Source organism: Papio anubis, chromosome 5 (assembly GCF_008728515.1).
Source record: "Papio anubis isolate 15944 chromosome 5, Panubis1.0, whole genome shotgun sequence".
In the NCBI taxonomy this organism is placed as follows: Eukaryota; Metazoa; Chordata; class Mammalia; order Primates; family Cercopithecidae; genus Papio; species Papio anubis.
Window position 1 is genome coordinate 153,368,992 of NC_044980.1, and position 18,490 is coordinate 153,387,481.

The window sequence follows — 18,490 nt, forward strand, 5'->3', positions numbered from 1 at the left end:
GCAATTATCTGACTCGGTCTGCCGAGTAGCTGGGATTACAGGCGCCTGCCACCACGCCCAGATAATTTTTGTATTTATAGTTGAGACGGGGTTTCACCATCTTGGCCAGTCTGGTCTTGAACTCCTGACCTCGTGATCCACTCACCTGGGCCTCCCAAAGTGCTGGGATTACAGGCGTAAGCCACTGCACCCAGCCAGAATTTAGCTTTATTAAGCCACGTTGAAAGTGCACGTTCTTAGACTGAGCATTTTCACATCTATATAGATACCTTGAAGCAATTTGCACACATGTGCACAAGGAGACCTTCAGAAATATTAATTGCATCATTCAGTAAATGTTAAAAATGGAAACAACTTAAATGTCCATCAAACATTAGAATAAAAAAATTGTAACATTTATAAAATGGAATATCTTATGGCAGTTAAAACTGTACTGTATCTCATGAATAAATAGCACATAATAATGTCTTATTAAGGGTTAACTATTATTTTGTTGTAAGTACTACTATAAACACTTTGCATGTCAATATTAATTCATATAACTCTGATAACAATCCTGTGATGGGGGTTCTGTTAGCATCCCCATTTTATAGATGAAGAAAGTAAGAACAAAGCAAAGTTTAAAGGTCTTATAGCTGTCGGTGGCAGAGTTGGGCTATAAAACAGCCCATCTACTCCAGAATTGGTGGCTTAACACTATACTTGCCTCATAAAACAAACAGAATGCTGGAAAACAAAATGTAAAGTTGAGCAAGAAGTCGGGAAGACAATACATATGAGTCTCTATTATCTAGGGTTACGTTCAGCCACACTTAGCAATTACAAAAACAACAATAATAAGTGGCTTAAACAAGGTAGAGGTTTCTTTTTGACATAAAACAAATCTAGAGGTAGGCAGTCCAAGGCTGATATGGAGGCACCAAGGTCATGTGGGATCCTGTTTTTTCTGTTCCATCATCCTTAGCACTGATTTCCATCATCAAGTTGGTGTCATGAACCAAAGGACTATTGGAGCTACATCCACCTCAGTCATGTTCCACACAGGAAGAGGAAAGAAATGGGGGAGCAAAGCAAAAGATATACCTGTCAGCCGAGTCCCTTTAAGGAGGTTAGCCCAGTGACCTTTGCTGTGCCCCTATAGCCACAAGAAGAGGGGGGAGATGTAGTCCTTTAGCTGGACAAATTGTTGATCAGAATAAGCTGCATGTTCTGTAAGCAAGAAAAGAAAATATTGAGTAGGCAACCAACAGTTTAGTTATAAATGCTATTTATATAAGGTTTAAAACAATGCTACATATTGTTTATGTAAAACTATATTGTTTTGAATTTTACATATAGTTATGATAGTAGAAAAATATGTGTGGAAGTAATACCAAGTTTAGGACAACAGTTATATGCTTGGAAAGGAAAGGAATTGGAGGGGAATATGCAATAAACTTCAACTATATCTCTAACTGTTTTCAAAGAAAATCTAAAACAAAAATGATGTAATGTTCAAATTTGATTAATTGGATAGAGGGCAAGGCCTGGTGTGTCTTTGGGGAGGTATGTGTATCTCCAATCCCCTTCTTCTTCTTTTGTTCAGTTCTCTTTTTCTGTCTCACTTTTCTCTCTTCCTGTAGAACAAGGTCTGAATCCCTGAGAACTGCCTTCCCTGCTAAAACTTCAAGCCCTCAGTGAACTTGGGAGAGTTTGTTCCCAAGTGAAGCAGTTTTGGAGAGCACCTGCTTAATAATGATATACTGGTTGAGAGCTTATCAAATATCACACACTAAGCTGAGCCTTTCACCAATGTGAATTTATTTAATACTCACAAGATCCCTGAGAGCTAAAACCATTGTTATTTCCATATTACAGAAGAGGAAACTAGGTCTCAGTAAAGTTAAATATCTTCCCTAAAACCCTACAATTCACAGGAGCATGTTCCAGGTTGGAATCCATACTTGTCCGACTTCAGAACTGGGGCCCCAAACTGTCATGCTGTACTGAGACACTTAATGAGCTTTATTAAAGTCCAGTCACACACCCTGCTGCATCTCCTAGTAGACTTCTAGGAAGGGCTCTCTGGTATGTACCCAAAACTAGTCACAAGGGTAAGGTGGGGTGCTGAATCTGGAATGAAAACATAGGTTGGATTTACCCTGTACTTGGTGGGATCTCAGTTGGGGGGCCACAGCGGGCCAGCCAGGCTGAGATGAAGGAGAAAGCAAGCAAGGGGCTAATTGCTCAGAGAGAGGATTTGGTCTAGAAACTAAAGAAATAGGAGGGCTGCTTAAGCGTTTGTTATTCATGGTCTTGCCTCTGCAGGGCAGAAAGCAGCAATGTACTTGAGATATAAACTTTGGCCAGGAATCGGATACATACACTGATGTTCCTATTGCCATTCCTTTCCCAAATCTAAACTAGGTCATGGCATTAATCACTCTGCATTCTCCTTGTCTTAGTCCATTTTGTGTTGCTCTAACAACACCATGGTCTCAGAATATCGGAGACTGGGTAATTTACAAAGAAAAGAAGTTTATTTAGCTTATAGTTTTATAGACTGTGAAGTTCAAGGGCATAGTCCTGCCTTTTGGTGAGAGCTTTTGTGCTGTATCGTAACATGGTGAAGATCATAGGGGACGAGTACACACACAGAGACAAAACCCCAGGGGTGTCCTGGCTTTATAAGAACCCACTCTCAAGGGAACTAATCAATTTTTGTGAGAACTAATCCAGTATCACCATAGCAAGAACTCACTCACTACCTTGGGAATGGCACCAAGCCACCCAAGAGGGATCCGACCCCATGGCCCAAACACCTTTCATCAGACCCCACCTCCCATACTGCCACATTGGGGATCAAATTTCAACATGAGTTTTGGTAGGGACAAACCCAACCCCAGTAAACCTCTAGAGTGCTCCTCGTGGACAGGGACTACATCTGGTTCAAGATCCACCATAGTCCCGACACATAGCAGGAACCTGAATGTTAAATAAACAGATGAATAAACAAAGGAATAAGTAAACTCAACAGGACTGAGGTTCATCAGAGTTCTCTGGACTGGGACTGAACAACTAGTCAACAAATTAAAAAAAAAATTATTAGGTTGGTGCAAAAGCAATTGGGGATTTTACCATTGAAAGTAATGGAAATAACTGCAACTACTTCTGCAACAATCCAATAGTTCCTGGAAGGCAAAGACCAATGCATGATTTGTGTTTGTATGCTTTGCCTAGCTCTGCGCCCACAGTAGCGCTTGCTGAATGGTTGCTGAGTTAAATGGAAATGAGTTATTAAATAAAACAGAGACTTATAATAATAGACTGGAATGGAATAGGGCATTCAAGAGATCCATAAGAGCCAGTGACTTGTTTGAACATGATCTCACAACTTTAATATAAACATTATTATCCTCATTAGGAAAAGTAAAATAATATGGCCACTATTTGGTCCAGTCTATGTGGCAGGTGCTGTTGAGTAGATTATCTCTAATACTTACCATCACCTAGCAAGGGAAGTGTGATTATTACCATTTTCCAGTGAAGAAACTCAGTCCCAGAAGGTTAAGCAACTTCTGAAGCTCAGATTATAAAATACCCAGGCAGGATTTATATGCAGGTCTCTCAGGCCTATGATTCTGCCATCCCCAGAAAAATGAACAGAGCTATTATTATGGTTGGACTTTTTCCTTTCACAAATGGAATTGCAGCATCAACAAATGGCAGGAAAGAAGTTGCATTTCTTCCTTCAGTAAAGATTCTATAATGTCCTGTAACTCCTCCCAAGGCATTGGTGATATTATGGCTACTCTGAATTTACTTGAATTGCAACTGCTAACCTAATTGTTTTCTGCTGGCAAATCTAGTGAACATAATATAAGCCCTTATTTCCCCTTGGTGTGATGTTATGAATTGGGATTATGCTTATGGGAACTCTCTGTATACTATAAAAATACCAACACTCATCATGAAAATAAATGAAGGGGAAAATAACCCCCAAAATATGTGCTTTTGCAACATTTATTAGAAAGCAAAAATGAAACAATGAATGTAAAGGCTATAGCATGATTTCTTTTCTTTCTTTTTAAAGAGGCTTAAAAAAACTGAGTGCAATGGAGTTTAAAATGAAAACACTGGCTTTCTTTCCTGGGAAATATGTCTCTTAACAAGCTTCTTACGCACTCTTCTTTGCTCCGGGTCCTCTGGACTGAATTAAAATTAAAGTCAGCTCTTTTACAACTTTTCTTACGAGTCAATATGCCTGAAAGCTTCAACCAGGTGTTGGCCAAGAAATCTTGATCCTTGTTGTGTGATATAAAATATTGTTTGCAATTACTAGCTTCTTATTTCAACAATTTCAGTGCAGTTTTCTGGAAGATTCTCTCTTTTCTGCATTTGCAGCTTTTCCTTGAGTTTATAGCCCTCTGTTCCTGATAAGCTCAAACCATCCTTTCCTCATGCTGAAAATTCCTTCCTGGATGTCTCACCACATGGGTTCTTAGTTTTTCAAAGAGAAATGTTGCCTTGGTCAGCACTGTAGCTTTGGTAGAGAAGCATATAATTTGCATATTGCTTACAGAGGTTTGCAATCAAAAATTATTCCCTCCCACAACTAAGCCCATTGCGTTTTCTTATTATTGTTGATTACACTGGCCTGATTTCAATTCCCTCAAGTGATAATTGGTATAAGAGCTGGTTGCAGTAAGTAAGCCTGTTGTAAATACAACTTGGGGTTTTCATGAAGTATGTGCGTGTGTGTGTGTGTGTAAATATTTATAATAAATAAGTTTAAACGTGGAAAGTTGCCAGTGGGGCCTTCATAGGTTGGAGACTGTGCACACATCTTGCTTTTTTTGAATCACAGGACAGGATCTCAGAACATCTTGGGGTTCATGGACCCTATTGGTACTTTGTCTTTATGGACTGTTAATACATCCTGAACGATGAGTATCCATGGGAAATCATGATGATGCTGACTTGATTTATAATATTGATTTTTATCAAAAAGAAAGTAAGGTTTTGAGGTACAAAATAGATTCTTCTAGATATCTAATACTGCCATGTCAGGTCTAATGCTCTCACTTTTGCCTCATTTAGGCCCCAGACCATTGCCACAAGTGTCACTGCATAAAGGAAGAAGTGTGACATAAAGAGTTCTGAACAGGTTGCTGCAGTGCCCCTCAAGATTTCCAGTGAAGCTTCTGAAAATTAAACTTTTAAATCTCTGTCATTTAGGCTAATCATTATTATTTTTAAAGTTGCAGATGACTGGGAGGCTGATGAGAGGAAAATGTGAGAGCCAGGTGGAAAAGGTTAAGAGGATGGGGCTACTGTGCTAGTCAGCTAAGATGGGCCACATTCAAGCTGATTAGTGGGTTCCGAGGCCAGTCTTGCAGTGAACATGAAAAAGAGCCAAAAGACAGGACAGATGTCTGAAAAGGCTTCTTTTGACTTTATATTCCCTGATTACAATTCCATACAGGGCTGACATCTCTCTTGGCTCTTGGATTCTATGAGATGCTCCTGATTCCTTTCAATTTGCCCTCCTTTAATAAGACAAAATTAAGAAACAACTCCAAAGCTGGCCCTCTCTTGCAGCCATTATGCCATTTTGCAAATGATTGGATCCAGACTACCTGGATGCAAATCCCAGCTCTGCTTCTTACTAGCTGTGAGTCTCAACCTCTCAGGATCTCGATTACCTTCTTTGTGTGGGGATAATAATAATATATACCTCTTGGGCTCTGAGGATTCTGTGAAATAATATTTCTAAAACAATAGAACAACGAGTGCTTCATAGGAAGTGTTTGTCGTAAGTGGCTGTTAACGAAATACATCCAAGCAAACAAACACATTTCAGATAGCCCATGGGTTCTTATAAGTCTATTAATCTGGGTTAAAAATCTCATAATTTGTATTAAAATTTGTGTTTATACTCAGAATGGGATATTATTTCTTTGAAGATTACATTCCCTGGAATATCATCTGTACAAAGACTTAGACCCACAAATTAAAGAAGAAATAATGAATTTAACTCATTTCCCCTTCTCCCATCTAAAATCAGGGGAAATTACTGTTGAGGCTTCACTTTGTGAAAGTGAATGAATATTCATTCATACCATCGTGTGTTCTGCCTATTCTCTTCCCACGGGGTTGTTTTAGCACCACGTGAACAGATCATCAGTTCCCTTATGAACTTGGTTGCTACTTTAGCTGCTCCCAAGAATTTGAATATTCATTCCAGACCAAACAGTCTTTCCGCTGGCAGTAAGCATGTCAAAACACAGGGGAAAAGATGCAGGGATTAAAAAAAATAATAAGGCATAGAGAACAGGACTTGCCATACCAAATGGAGCAAATCTTATTTACAAATGACCTCTAAACTCTGAGATCAGTCCAAATAAAGAAGCATCTGTCATCAATGGGAACATTCAATACTTTTCGCCCTGACAAGGGGCCTCCAAAGACTTAATTCCATTTCAATCTAATTGGGTCCTTGCCCTCTCCTGCTTCCCTCCAGCCATGCACAGCAAGCCAAACCATCTTGGGATGGAAAGCCAGCCCAGAGATGTGCGACACCTTGACAGTGGAAGCAGAGGGTGGAGGAAGGGCAGCAGCTCTGCTAATTATAGAACAACCAGGTGCATTGATTTCAGCATTATACAGAGCATACTGATATTACTGTCCATGGAATCTGTCCAGACCTTTCACTGATGGCTGTGTTTAGATAGAACTTTTCCTTTCACCGGATATGAATAGACATTTCTCAAAAGAAGACATTCATACAGCCAACAGACACATGAAAAAATGCCCATCATCACTGGCCATCAGAGAAATGCAAATCAAAACCACAATGAGATACCATCTCACACCAGTTAGAATGGCAATCATTAAAAAAATCAGGAAACAACAGGTGCTGGAGAGGATGTGGAGAAATAGGAACACTTTTACACTGTTGGTGGGACTGTAAACTAGTTCAACCATTATGGAAAACAGTATGGCGATCCCTCAAGGATCCAGAACTAGAAGTACCATATGACCCAGCCATCCCATTACTGGGTATATACCCAAAGAATTATTGCGGCACTATTCACAATAGCAAAGACTTGGAATCAATCCAAATGTCCATCAGTGACAGACTGGATTAAGAAAATGTGGCACATATACACCATGGAATACTATGCAGCCATAAAAAAGGATGAGTTTGTGTCCTTTGTAGGGACATGGACGCAGCTGGAAACCATCATTCTCAGCAAACTATGGCAAGAACAGAAAACCAAACACCGCATGTTCTCACTCATAGGTGGGAACTGAACAATGAGATCACTTGGACTCGGGAAGGGGAACATCACACACAGGGGCCTATCATGGGGAGGGGGCGGGGGGAGGGATTGCACTGGGAGTTATACCTGATGTAAATGACGAGTTGATGGGTGCAGCACACCAACATGGCACAAGTATACATATGTAACAAACCTGCACGTTATGCACATGTACCCTAGAACTTAAAGTATAAAAAAAAAAAAAAAGAACTTTTCCTTTCACCAAGGCATAGCACACACAGAAATCTTCCTGAGTGAACCATCTAACCTATCTGTAGTTCATCTTAATGTCAGTGACCAAATTTTCTAAGCCACAAACGGACAAGTATGTGTGTGTGAGACGGACAGTGCCTATGTCAAGAGAGATGTCTTGGAAAATCTGGGCGGACTGGCTGTTACACCTTTTCATACTTCTACTCATTAAATATTCATCAAGCATATACTAAGGTTGAAATACTGTTGCAGAAGCTGGTGATATGGCATGAACTTGACAGGTGAGCCCGTTGCCTTCATGAAGCTTACATTTTGGTGGAGATATATAAAGAAAAAATAAACAAGATCATATCAGACTATGTTTACTTCTCTGAAGGAATACACAGGGAGAAGAGGAGGAGGCTAACAGTAGCTAACTATTATGCACCAGGTACAATTCTAAGCATTTTGCTTGTATTAACTCATTTAACTATCATAATCACCATATCATTTTGGTTATTTTCCCCCACTTGGCAGATGAGAAAATTGAGAAAGAGAGAGTAAGCGTAATTTGTCCTCAAATGGTCATGGCAACTTCATCAATTCAGTTGTTGGTCAAAATTTTTTGTGTCATTCTTATTTTTCTCTCTCCCCTGCATTCTCTCTCTTGCTCTCTTTTCCTATATCTAGCCATATACAATTAATCAAGAAATACCATGTTCTTTACACTAATACATAAACAGTCTCACTATTTCTTGCTGTCTCCACTAACACTACCCTGATCCAAGCCACCATTATATCTCCTACCTGATTATACTTTTATTTTGCCTCCTGAGTCTGTTCTCAAAAAAGCACATGTATGTTCACTGTAACATGAGTCACAATAGAAAAGACATGGAATCAACTTAAATGCCCATCAACGATAGACTGGATAAAGAAAATGTGGTACATATATACCATGGAATACTGTGTAGCCATAAAAAAGAATGAGATTATGTCCTTTGCAGACACATGGATGGAGCCATTATCCTTAGCAAAGTAATACAGGAACAGAAAACTGAATAACTGCATGCTCTTATTTGTAAGTGGGAACTGAATGATGAGAACATGAGCACAGAGAGGAGAACAACATACACTGGGGCCTATTGGAGGATAGAGGATGAGAGGTGGGAGAGGATCAGGAAAAATAATGGATATTAGGCTTAGTACCTGGGTAATGAAATAATCTGTACCATGAACACCATGGCACAAGTTTACCTGAATAGCTATCTTTTTTTTTTTTTTTTTTTTTTTAAGAGACAGGGTCTCACTCTATCACCAAGGTTGAAATGCAGTGATGTAATCATAGCTCGCTGTAACTTTGAACTACAGGCCTCAAGTGATCCTCCAACCTCAGCCCCCCAAAGTGCTAGAATTACAGGAATGGGCCAGTGTACCTGGCCTCATTCTTTTTTTTTTTATACTTGAAGTTCTAGGGTACATGTGCACAACGTGCAGGTTTGTTACATATGTACACATGTGCCATGTTGGTGTGCTGCACCCATTAACTCGTCATTTACATTAGGTATGTCTCCTAATGCTATCCCTCCCCGACTCCCCCAGCCCACAACAGGCCCCGGTGTGTAATGTTCCCCATCCTGTGTCCAAGTGTTCTCATTGTTCAATTCCCACCCATGAGTGAGAACATGTGGTGTTTGGTTTTCTGTCCTTATGATAGTTTGCTGAGAATGATGGTTTCCAGCTTTGTCCACGTCCCTACAAGGGACATGAACTCATTCTTTTTTATGGCTGCATAGTATTCCATGGTGTATATGTACCTGGCCTCATTCTAAAAAATATGTCAAGTTATTTCTCAACTGCACTCAAAACTCTCCACTGGCTTCCTGTGGGTTTGGAGTAAAAGTAAAGTACCATAACTATAATTGTAAATTCCATTGTGTTTGTATCCCTTAGTTACTCTGCAGTTAATACTGACAACCCTATACATTCCGGCCCCTCCTCTCTTCTCTGACCCTCTCTCTAAGTTCCCCTTCTCTCTTGTTCAGTCTGCTCCAGCCACAGTGGCCTCCCAGTTATTGTTAGGGCACACAGGTCATGTGCCCCCTGAAAGACTTCGAACCTGTGATTACTTCTGTCTTGATACTTGCAAACCTCCCTTGAGCACCTCCTGTTTCTTGCTCTTTTTAATGAGAACTTCCTTGACCATCCTATTTAAAACTGTAAGTTTCCTCCACTCTGAGCCTTTGTCCTCCTTCCTTGCATTTGTTAATTCAAAGCATTTATCATCTGATGTAATATATATTTTTATATTTTTTGTTTGCTTATTGCCATTGCTATCCACTACTAACATGTAAACAATATGAAAACAGAGACTTTTGTCTGTTTTGTTTATTGCTTTTTCTAGAATGCCTAGAAGAGTTCCTTGGATGTAGGAAACACTAAATAAATATCTGTTGAATTAATGAATTAAAGAAGAAGACCTATTCCTCTGACTTAATAAAAAAGTTTAAGATTAAAAAAGATAACGATGTCTGATTTAGGAAAGAAACAGAAGAAAGAATGACTACAAAATAGACGAGGAAAGGAGGATATACTTACAGGGGAAGAATAGTTTGAAGAGACGGCAGTCATAAAAATAACCTGAACATACAGAAAGCGAAATCTTTGGTTGAGTTCACTTAAGTTCCATCTTCACTGATTACCCTGCTTTACTCACTAAGAATGTCTGTGACTTGGGGTAAACTACCTTCCTCACTCTAGATCTTGCAGTAAAATAAGGGCAGTGCATGAATATTTAATCATCTCACCCAGCCCTAATTTTCTGGATACATCACAGGTTTACTATGGGATTCTTAGGTAGAAGATGCACTAGCCTGTTGCCATTGATTATTCTGAATGCTACATTGGTGGGGAGAAATGGTGGGAAGGAAATGGCAAAATCTGTGACTCAGATTTTTTAATAATCTGGAAACTGAGGCCCTGAACCAGAAAGTTTTTGTTTTCTTCTTGATTATAGTTCTGTAAAGAGAAGGACGTGTAGTCAGGGAGGAATATGGGAGTAGGAGAAGGCATTTTTGGAGAGAATAAACATGGAAGGCTAATCTCAATCATGGAATACGAGTCTGGGGAAGGTTTGCCTTTCCCAAACCACAGAACAATTCTAGGAGGCATCAGGAGCAGCACTGAGAGACGCGTGAGCCTAACTTGGGGTGGTGCAAGTTCCGTGGCCTCACTAAGCTGTTGCTTCATAATATGGTCCGTGTCACTCTGGGGTGCTTTAGACCTTTTCTCTGCATGGTGAGTTTATTGTTTGCTCAAACCAAGGATAAGTGCAGGATTTTTCTTAGGAAAGTTGCCTGGCGAGCAAGCCAGCCATGTGGGCCCAGAAGAGAAGCCCAGACAAGACTATTGTATAACCAAAGGTGAAACAGGCCCAGGCATCAGCAACAGCCTGAGTATTTTTGGAAAACGCATTTTCATCTTCAATTTACACCAGACCTGGAGTGGAGCTAAGTCATTACAAAGTGTTAGTCCTGTTCATCCCAGCCCTGGACAGCTAGCTTTGTTACACAGATGCCGTCAGGTGCTGTCTCTAGGAGGAAGGCTATCCCAAGGCTGCTGCAAGAGTCTAGTTCCCTTAAATTTGGCATTTCCTTATTCACAGCACACTGAAGTGACATCTTCCTGTCCTGAGAGAAGATAGAAGGTTGAAAAAGGAAATAAAGAGAGAGCAAGGGGGTGGGGGAAAAGAGGGACGAGAAAGTAGTGGAGGAGGAGGAGGAGGAGAGATGAAGAAGAGAAGCCTGCAAAGTGGAAGCTCTCATGTATTGGGTACTATGAAAGGAAAATGTCTTGGGCCCTTTCAAGCTGGGAACTGCTCAGGGCAATTCTGCCTCCCATTCTATCAAACTCATCCCTCTGCTCACAGAGATACAGCCATATTCTGATTGCTCCTTTATCAGAAAGGGAGCAAGAAGTTTCTGAAAGACTTATCAGAAACTCAAAAGAATGCAACCATTTGTCTCTCACCTACCTGTGACCTGGAAGCCCCTGGGGGTGGGGTGGGGGCCTTGCTTTGAATTTCCCCCACCTTTCTGGAAGGAATGAATGTACTTTTTACATATATTGATTGATGTCTCATGTCTCCCCAAAATGTATAAAACCAAGCTGTGCCCTGACCGCCTTGGGCACGTGTCGTCAGGACTTTCTGAGGCTGTGTCACGGGTGCGTCTTCAACCTTGGCAAAATAAATTTTCTAAATTAACTAAGAGCTGTCTTAGATTTTCTGAGTTTATGGAACCTACTACATATTAGTATTATATTGGACATTGTACACTGAAAGTATGAATGCTGATCCTTATAAACACCACAAGGGATAGGCACATCTATCATCATTTTCCACAGGAGAAAACTGAGACTTAGAGGCATGAGTGAATGGCTGAGGTCACACAGGTATAAGTGGTAGAGCCGACACAGGCTGCCTGATTCTAAAGCACAAGCATTTCCCGATATGCTTTGCACAAACAAAGGTAAAGAAGGTCAGGAAGAATATAGATGCAGGGCTCAGTGTGGTAAAGAAGTTAACCTTACCCAAGGAAAGTCTGGCCTTTGTCCTTGGCTTCTGGTAATCGCTAAGCCCTTGGAATGTTATTCCTAAGGGTGTTTTCATTTTCATTTGCCTGGCGTGTTGGGTCCTGCCAAATAATTTAACAATGTTCTTTTAGGGTGGGAACTTTGGGTTCCATGGTATCAGCTCAACTTCCAGGGGCATTGGAGACTGAAATCAGCCATGTGGGCATACAACCCATAAAGGAAAATTTTAAAAATCTCAGGACCCCAAAATCCTTGTGTCAAAGAGAAGGTTAAACCTACCGCCTGTGTCATGCAACACCCTCTTCCAAATGAGTAGCTGTTACTAGCATTATGCATTAGCCAGACCACCAGGAAAGGTAAAAGGCCTCAGGTATCTCCGAGTGTGACTGCCTCCTCAGATCATTCATAGGTAAATTATTTTTTGGCCTCTCCTGAACAAGGACATACCAATTGTAACTTTAGGTCTACAATCTAAGTCTTGCTTCTAAAACGAAAATCTGTCTGATTTCACACTGATAATGTCATTGCAAGCTTATCTTCTCAGGTGTAGAAGAAAGACAAGAGGAGATCAGTCAGCTCTCTACCTACGCAGAGGAGTCTATGCAATTGATCCTTCCTTTACTCTTTTTTTTTTTCTTTTCAGACATTCACCTTTTCTTATGTAAAATGTAGATTTACTGGCCACTAACTAACGTCTCACATGAATGTAACCATTCACCTTACTGCCTACCCTCTCCTCTTCTTAGATGCTTTCTCCTCTTTAAGGAAATGTGTAAATACTAAACTTACTGAAAACCTCTTTGGAAAAATAGCCCCAGACATGTCTGTGGTTTGAGTTTTTCCCAGATACGCCCTGAAGCTGGCTTAACAAACCTCGATTGATTGAGATCTTTGCTTTAGTCACTTATTTTGGTTATCTAACTATGTGTATGTGATAGAGCCCCAGTACAAACTCTGGATACCACGCTCAAGGGAGCTTCCCTGGGTGGCAACACTGTGAATATTGTCTCACACTGATGCCAGGGAAATAACACTACCCATGGCTCCGTGGGAAGAGGACAGTGGAAACTCTGCATTTGGTCCTTCCCTGGCTTCTGCCTAAGGTGTCTCTTCTCTTGGCTGATTTTAATTGGTGCCCTTTCCATGTAATAAAACCTAAGCATGAAAATAACAGATTTCAGTGAGTTCTGTGAGTCCTGGTAGTGAATTTTTCACACCTTCAGTCTTGGGGAAGCCCAAGACTTGCAACTGTTGTCAGACCTTAAGGTGGTCTTATGGACTGGGCTCCCTCTAACTTCACTGTTTCACAGAACCCTTTTGCTGGCTGCTTTATTCTCTCGGAATGTCTTGTCTTCTTCTCTTTTTGTTTGAGTAACAAGCCCCTGGAATGAGCCACTACCACACTGGGCTGGGCCAGCAGGAAATTGGGTATGTGGGGCAAGCCCAGGAAAATGAAAATCAAGCAAGACCTGGGAATGGTGGTTTGTTGCTAACGAGGGGAGGGTCTGGACATGGCAGCCACAGAGCTCCCTGATCCTTGTCTCAGCTCTGCTGCTGATTTGCTGAATAACTTTGGGGAACAGAGGCTAAATCTCTCTTGGCCTCAGTTTGCACATCTGCAATATAAAGATACTGAATAATTACATTATTGTTAGGCCCCTTAGGGCTTCAGATTTTCTGGGATTTCATGATCTGACAGCATGGAATGATTAAAAACTCTGGAAGCTTATAATGAAAGGAAGAAGTTTATTTTTCCATTTCTGGATATTCTTGGTGGGCTGTGCAGCTTGATTGATCAGAGCACAGCACTAATGCTTATTGCTAGCACATATCTGAGCTCCACAGAGGGCGGTTCATGACACAATTTCTTCTGTTCTCCTGCCTTTCTTTCTTCTCTCCTTTCCAATGACTACTGTGTTCCACTTTTGTGTCAGCTGCTGCACTAGTTAACAAGGATTACAAAGATGATTATGACAGATGCCTGCCCCTCTGCCCTCAAGCAGCTTGTAATGGGGTAGGGAATTGAGTCATGGAAGCAGCTAAATAGACTAAACAAAACAAAGGCTAACTAAATCAGAGTAGCAGTACAAGCAAAGTTTGAAGGAGTAAACGAATTCAGGAGGTGTCAACGGTAGTGGCAGTAGAAAGGGCCTACGAGGAGGTTTTATTGGACTTGAAACATGAATTTCAACAGGTACACACAGGTCAAAGGGTCTTTTTAAGAGTAGAAAATGGAAAGAAGAAAGGCACAGAGATTTGAAGTATAAATTGTGTTTGGGAAATGGCCCATAGCGAGCAGGTGGGTTGTAGAGTGAGGTGGGGAGGTGGGGAGGTGGGGAGGTGGGGAGATGGTGGGGAGGTGCGGAGATGGTGGGAACAGAAGAGATAGTGAGAAGTAAGGCTGAAGACAGTAATCAGAGCCCAGACAGCCTTGTCTGTCAAGTCAAGGCATTTTAATCTTACTTGACAGCAATGAAGAGATTTTTGAAGGAGGAGGGATGTCTATGAAGCTATACTTTCTTCATTCTTATTTCTTGGAATCTGGGGTTCCTTGAATCACTGATGATAACAGTCATGTTAACAACAATAATATAAAATCCTATAGTGTGCAACTGTGTTCTTCAAAGCACCATCACTTAAAGACAGTTTTTAACCATAGATTTAAGTTAGCTAACTGTTAGGCACTATGCACGGTGATTTATACAAATCACATAATGCTGACAGAGCCCACAGGAAGTTCACCTGTTCTTGTTCTACAGATGTGGAGAGTGCAGCTCAAAGAAGGTAAGGCATCTGCAGGGGCCCACAGCCACGGGCATCAGGACCAGGGCTCCACCTTGCTGATGAGACTCAAGTCTGTGTTCTCAACTTTCATACCTGCTACTTGCTATCTCATTTCACTGTTACCCTGAATGGAACAATATTTCTCTTCCTCAGATGAGGAACCTGAGGCAAATAAAGATTAAGTCATAAGTCTGAGGCTACACAACCAAGAATTCACTGGCCTCCTAATGTGCTTCCCCCACAATCCCACCTGATGGGAGTTGTTAACGATGCATACTAGACACAGCAAGTACAGCTGCTGTATATTCTTAGGGCTGAATGAGATGCTGGGAAAAATCAATATTTTTCTGTTGTTGGACTGGATGACTGAGTACAAACAGTGTTTTTCTTTTGCATGCGCACACTGCCCGCAAAGTAGCTTCTTTGAAATTGTCCTGCTGCTCTTCTAATAGCCCCTCTGGCTCCCTTGTATATTCTAGACACTCTCCAGGGTGTCTGTCCAGTTAGTCCCTCTCTTCTGAAAACTGTACCTTTCCAGCCCCCGCACCATGTTTCTATATATGACCCACCCCTGTGGACATGGTTAAATTTTAATGCATCCTCAAATCAAACAAGACAATTGAATTCTCTCCAGACCCAGAGTTGGAGGGGAGGCACTTTACCGGCAGAACACTTGGGAAAAGGACCTTGAGCCTCTGCTGCTCAGGCCCGTGGAGCTGTCCTGGTCCCTGTCCTCTCTGAGACCTGGTTCAGCCATTCTCTGGGTTCTCTGTAAGACCCCATTAACCTTCCCATAATGCCTTCCTACCCCGTTTTCTCTAGTTTGATACAGAAACCACTTAACCAAGAAAATTGTTTTGATTACAGAATCTATGAGGAAGATGTAGAAACTGCTTTTTTATTCAATGGTAGTTTCTCTCATTATGATTTTCAGTTTATTTAAATATTAAAAGCCTTAAACCCAGGAAGGCTACCACGATGAGTCGGCCTTGTTTACAGTTTGTGAGAAAAGATGTGGAATTAAAATGCTTCTAATGTGTTTAAGTTCAGAGCCACCATGTGGTCCTGACCCAATCTTCTGTCATAATGATCAGCCATGCTGTTCCTAGGCTAATCCTCTGCTGGTGAATTTGGTTCTGCACGGGGGATATTCTCTGGCAAGTGAATAGGTACCTGCTCCTAATGCCTTTGCAAGTGTTTGACTGGGAGTAAGGTTACATTAAGACAGTCTTTCACAGGCATGAGGCAATGGCTTTCTGAATTTGAACCCCTAATATCTAGATGTAGAATCTGGTCAAGTCGTCAGGTGAGTTGTGTGGAGGATGGGAGTTGTTTGGAGAATGGGAGTTTCATGGAGTGAGTTCTCTGTTTTTGCTGGTTTTGGCCTGGGTGCCAGTGCAGTTGGTTAAGAGTAGGGGTACTGGTGGAAAAATGTCTGTCTTTATGATAACCAGGGAACCCAGTCTGGGGACCATACTCACTGTAGAAAGAAGGGGGAAGATCAAGAAAGGTTACTCCAAGTTCTGTCGGCCCTCATCTTTGCTTGACCCTGAACCGTCTATGCACGGAGCAGACTCAAAGATCAACTAAAAACAAACAAATATTTGAACTAAGATGGGAGCCACTGCCCACCCAAAAACAGTTCAGTTCTAATCAAGTTAAGTGCCTGCTAAAAGAAAAAAACCTACAGTCTTTATAGGAAAATGTCGGGATCCAGCATCTCCATATTTAACCTTCATTATATCAAGGATGTTGAACAGATAAGACCCCCAAAATGTGACCAGTTCTCAAAGGAAAAGACCATTAACTCAGGCCAATAAAAAAATGACCTAGATGTTGGAATTAACGACATGAAATTTAAAGGAAATATTATAAATACCCTCAATGACATAAAGGATAATGTGCTTACTTATAATAAATGAAAAGGTTAAAAATATCAGTAGAGATGGGGAAAAATGAAAAAGAACCAGATTAACCTTAGAGCCCCAAATAAAGTATCTGAAATTTAAAAATTCAATGGATAGATTTAACAGGAGAATGGAAATGACAGAGGAACGAGTTAGTAAATCTGAAGATATGGCAATAAGATTATCTATTTTTGCTTTTGTTGGTTGTGCTTTTGAAGTCTTAACCATAAAATTGTTGCCTGGACCGATGTCCTGAAGTGTTTTTCCTATGTTTTCTTCTAGCAGTTTTATAGTTTCAGGTCTTACATTTAAGTCTTTAATCTGTTTTAAGTAGATTTTTGAATATGGTGACAGATGGGAGTCTAGTTTCATTCTTCTGCATATGGATATGCAGTTTTCCAAGCTTGATTTATTGAAGAGGCTATGCTTTTCCCAGTGTAAGTTCTTGGCAATGTTGTCAAGTCAGTTGGTTGTAAATATGCTGATTTATTTCTGGGTTCTCTATTTTGTTCCATTGGTCTATGTGGTTGTTTTTATACCAATACCTGCTGTTTCAGTTACTATAGCTTTGTAGTATATTTTGGAGTCAGATAGTGTGATGCCTCTGTGTTCATTTTGCTCAGAATTTCTTTGGCCACTTGGGGCCTTCTGTGGTTTCATAAGACTTTTTGGATTTTTTTTTTTCTATTTCCATTAAGAATGTTATTGTTTTTGTTTTGTTTTCAGAGACAGGGTCTTGCTCTGTTGCCCATGCTACAGTGCAGTGGCACAATCATAACTCACTGCATCCTTGAAATCCTGGGGCTCAAGTGATCCTCCTACCTCAGCCTCCCAAAGTTCTTAAGTTACAGATGTGAGCATCGTTGGTATTTTAATAGGTATTGTATTAAATATGTAGATTGTTTTGGGTATTATGGACATTTTAACAATATTACTCCTTTTGATCCATGAACAGGGAATATCCTTTCATGTTTTTGTATCTGCTGCAATTTCTTTCAACTGTGTTTTGTAGTTTTCATTGCAGAGATTTTCACCTGCTTGGTTAAATTAACTTCTATGTCTTTTTTAATTGTGTATTTATTGCAAATGGGATTGCTTTCTTGATTTCTTTTTTAGTTGGTTTGTTATCAATGTATGATGTAAAGAATAGAGAGTGAATAAGCAATGCCACAGGAACCTGTTAGATAATGTAAAATAGTCTAATATATGTTACTGAAGTTCCAGAACGAAAGAAATGAGTCTAAAAAATATGTAAAGAAATTATGACACAAAACTTCCCAAATTTGACAAAAGATACAAATTACAGGTTCAAGATGTTCAATAAATCACAAGCAGAATAAATATAAAAATGGCCATAGGCATATAGATGTGCTAATGACCATAAAAAGCTAAGGAAAAAAGCAAATGAGAGGGGTCAGAGAAAAATGACATATATATATTTATTTATGTGTATATATAAAATATATATTAAAATATATAAAATATATATACATTTATATATATAAAACAGTGATTTGAATAGGGCCAGAAGTGATTAGAATAACATGTTTAAAGAGCCAAAGAAGAGGAACAAGATGGCAGACCAAAGGAGCAGCTCCAGTCTTCCAGCCTCCCAAGCCAGCGACACAGAAGACAGTGATTTGGCATTTTCAGCTGAGGTGCTGGGTTCATCTCACTGGGGAGTGCGGAGAGATGGTACTAGTCCCAGCT

The 18,490-nt window shown here is 40.4% G+C and overlaps 1 protein-coding gene across 3 annotated transcripts in view; it reads right to left on the bottom strand.

Moving 5' to 3' along the window:
* Positions 1-18,490, bottom strand: part of ATP10B (ATPase phospholipid transporting 10B (putative)) — a 365,220-nt gene that overhangs the window by 151,112 nt on the left and 195,618 nt on the right. For all 3 annotated transcript variants that reach the window (XM_031666580.1, XM_031666579.1, XM_031666582.1), the window contains exon 3: positions 1,084-1,209. The gene's annotated coding sequence lies outside the window, so the exon portion shown is untranslated. The remainder of the gene's footprint in view (positions 1-1,083; positions 1,210-18,490) is intronic.